Below are 3,652 nucleotides of genomic sequence, written 5' to 3' on the forward strand. Positions count from 1 at the left end.
ACAAGGAGAAGGACAAGGAGAAGAAGGAGAAGGAGAAGAAGAAGAAGAAGGGGAAAGTGGGCGGAGGGACAGGTGAGGAGACAGGAGATGAGGGGGTGCAGGGCACGAGTCTGTAAAGGATCAGTCATGCCCTAACCTGCTTGGTAATGTCATGTATCTGAAGTCACTGTAAATCACTCTGGATCCTGATAAATGACTTAAGAGTAGTAAATACATAAAGGTTGGATAAAAATTACATTATTCTCATGCTCTCCTCTCTGCCCCCAGAGTCCCAGAACCTCAATGAGCCTCAGCTGGAAGGGGAGATTTACTTCTGTTGAGAGGAGCACATCGCGAGGCTCCACTAATCATCAGGACAACCACACCCAGTCTGGCTAGCCTCCAGTCTGGCTAGCCTTCAGTCTGGCTAGCTTCCAGTCTGAATGGCCTCCAGGTTGGCTAACCTCCAGTAAGAATAGCCTCCAGTCTTGTTAGCCTTCAGTCAGCCTAGCCTCAAGTCACGTTAGCCTCCAGTATGGTTAGCCTCCAGTCAGGTTAGCCTCCAGTCTGGCTAGCCTCCAGTCACGTTAGCCTCCAGTCTGGCTAGCCTTCAGTTTGGCTAGCCTCCAGTAAGACTAGCCTCCATTCTGGTTAGCCTCCAGTCTGGTTAGCCTCCAATCAGGTTAGCCTCAACTCTGGCCAACCCCAAAGGCCTGACAGTCCCAAAGAGTGCCTGATTGGTACCACAGCTCCACTTAATCCTAACCCAGTAAATGCACAGGCCTGCTTAACTAGGATTGGCTAATCCCTACGTTAACAACCCCTAGTCCAACCCAGCACCAAGGCTACAGCCTTGTACATCGCGGATGTACCAAAGACCATTAACCCCACAGGTACAGTGAATGGAGAAGACAGAAGTTTCCACATCACTTATGCATTAAAAACGATACATCAACACCCACACCAAGCGCGGTCTGGTTGTATTTGGGGATTGTTGTGTCAGGAACTGCAGAACGGTATGGATGAGGTTCATCTGAGCCCAGAGGACAATCCTGACTCTCCACCCACGTGTGATGTGGACAAAGTACTGAAGCGTTCATCCCAGCAACGTTTTGACCAACAGAAGGGAACAAGTTTTGGAAGAAAGGGCACCAGTGCCCTTGTCACTCATCAAGACCCTTGAGATCATAACCTCATCTGACCCCAGGTATGAGGGCGTCATCCAAGATGTCTTCGAAACAAACATGATCTCCCTTTTCCATGCAAGCTTCAAGCCGTTCACAGTGTCTCCCTGCTTCAAGACATTCAAGTTGATAGTTTCCTCCTTGCAATTGAGTTTTCAGAGTTTCTGCGCATCCTGTTGCAGATGTTTAGGATTTAGCCATCTCAGATCTGGAGCTGCACTGGTGTCTAGGGCTCACTGATATGCTCTTCCTGTGACGTTAGAAGCAAGATTGTTTGTTTCAACTCATTAAAACCACTATAGAGGCCTGATCCTGAGGGGAGCTAGTTAAATCAGTATGAAAATAACAAGACAGCCCTGTCCCTGTCACATTGATGCGCACGGTGTTGACTCAAGAGTCCTAGATTATTAGACACTGAAACATTGTAGGTGACCGTTAACTGATGGTAGTCCTTCACAGGTCTTCATCCGTTGTATTCGCCATGTTCTTATGTAAGGATGTTATGAGGGACATAGCGGTGGGCCTGGCAGGACCAGGGCTCCAGCCCTGATGGAGGGAGGGAGGTCGGACCCAGAAGCAGGCATAGCACCACTGGTCGAGATTAAGGGGAAAAGTATTTGGAGATCAACAAAAAAGGACTATGGTATAATTCCTTTTATTAATGATATTATTATTCATATAATTATTTTTTAACAATTAAGGTTATGGTCGGCAGTACAATCCGTATCCCAGACCGCTGACCTGCTGGACGGGAAAGATTTAGAAAAAAGGGTTTTAACCAAATAATAGATGAATCTCCCAGCTCTTTGATGACGGCGTCCTTGTGGCGGCCATGTTACTTTTCTGAGGGGCGAGGGACATAGGGTCACAGGGGGCAGGAGAGAGAGGGGAGTGACTATTTAATGCTTTTATCAATCACACGGCCAGAGTCGAATGAGAGACTGAATAGATTTGATACCTCGGCTTCACAACATAAAGATATGCTTGTACTATAGGCTACCGTTTATTTGTTTTAAATTATATAAGAAATGGCAAAACATGTAAATATGATTTGTGTACAAAGATACAAAATCAAATGTATGAAAATATTTTATTTGATTGTACTGCCACATTTTGTAATATCAAGTTATTTATGATTGATTGTCGTCCTCCAGGGGAAATTCCAGACTTGTATTTCTCTTAAAATAAAGATGTATTATGTACAGTTACAGCCGTTGGTCTGGTGTGGTCACTGGATCTAAGGGTACTGGAATAGAGATGGTCCTCTATTTAAAAAGGAGTCTCCTCTCCAAGTGTTAGGAGACTCCTAAAGTGTTAGGAGACTACTACATACAGTACAAGACATTTTGGCCAATCAAATGCAGGATGCCAAAGACAGTACACGGTTAACTTTTGAAACAATTTTTATCATACAATTATTAATTGTTAATATACAATTCAATTTAGTAGATTTGTTCAATGGAAATGATTATTCTCCTACATGATCATTAATACATTGCATGGCTTGAGGCATACACCAGACAAGGCAAGACAAGGCCTCCATGAATTTATATCCATTTGTTGAAACAGAGAAAACACATAATTGTTAAAAGCATTCAAGCCATCTTTCACAGAAAGAACAAAGTCACATTAAATAATTGAATAACGTGCACTTGATTTACACAGTTCTGATAAGATCAGATTAACCCTGATGATGAACACAGTTAAACATCATAACATAAGACCTCTGGTTCTTAATCTTCAATCAGTTTATCTTATGAATCATTTCAGATTAATCTTGAAGATTGATCTTTCAATAGCATATTATAACAATAACAGAAGACAAACAGATGGAGGAGGCGCTGTTTCTGGACGATGCCCTCTGGTGGGCGGAAATAGCAACAGCACAGATTGCGCTCAACAGAACTCAACGGCATGCCATGCTCAACGGCAACAGACCATCGTCAGACATTTCTGACCCAAGGCAAAAATAACGTTTAGAAGTGCTCAACAATCCCCTTTGGCAGTGTAGAATATGTGTGGGTTGCAATTGCTGGTCGTCACATGGTGAGAATACTGGAAGTTGCCCGAAGGCGTAACGTATTGAGAGGTGTATCTCTAATAATATTGAGGTTATTGATGTATTCAGAGCATGGCTGCCATTGCACTTGGTGGAGCACCTTCTGTTTTTACACATATATGACACACAGGAGAAACAAATCAGGCATCAACCTCAATCACATTTCATTAGTGGTTTTCCCGATTCCTCAAATTAATTAAAATTGTAAAATTCACAAGTTACAATCTTTAATGACAGTCCTGCAGTCAACACTGACATCTCTATTACTTGATTTATTAAATAAATAGTGATTTGCAGACAAATACACAAATACAATCTACAACAATAAATCAGCCGCACCGATAAGAAACCAAGAAAGTTTAAATGGTATTGACAAAGACTTAATTGCATGCCTGTCAGTGCTGTACAGAAACTTTAAAAACAAATCTTG

General features: G+C 42.6%; 1 protein-coding gene across 2 annotated transcripts in view; it reads right to left on the reverse strand.

Annotated features, from left to right (window-relative positions):
* Positions 1 to 2,236: 2,236 nt before the first annotated feature.
* The window catches only part of LOC311356311 (phosphatidate phosphatase LPIN1-like), an 18,151-nt gene continuing 16,735 nt past the window's right edge, over positions 2,237 to 3,652 (reverse strand). For both annotated transcript variants that reach the window (XM_084476081.1, XM_084476082.1), the window contains exon 23: positions 2,237 to 3,652. This exon is cut by the window's right edge and continues 1,375 nt beyond it. The gene's annotated coding sequence lies outside the window, so the exon portion shown is untranslated.

The sequence above is a fragment of the Micromesistius poutassou genome (assembly GCF_964030765.1).
Source record: "Micromesistius poutassou genome assembly, chromosome: 12".
Classification (NCBI taxonomy): Eukaryota; Metazoa; Chordata; class Actinopteri; order Gadiformes; family Gadidae; genus Micromesistius; species Micromesistius poutassou.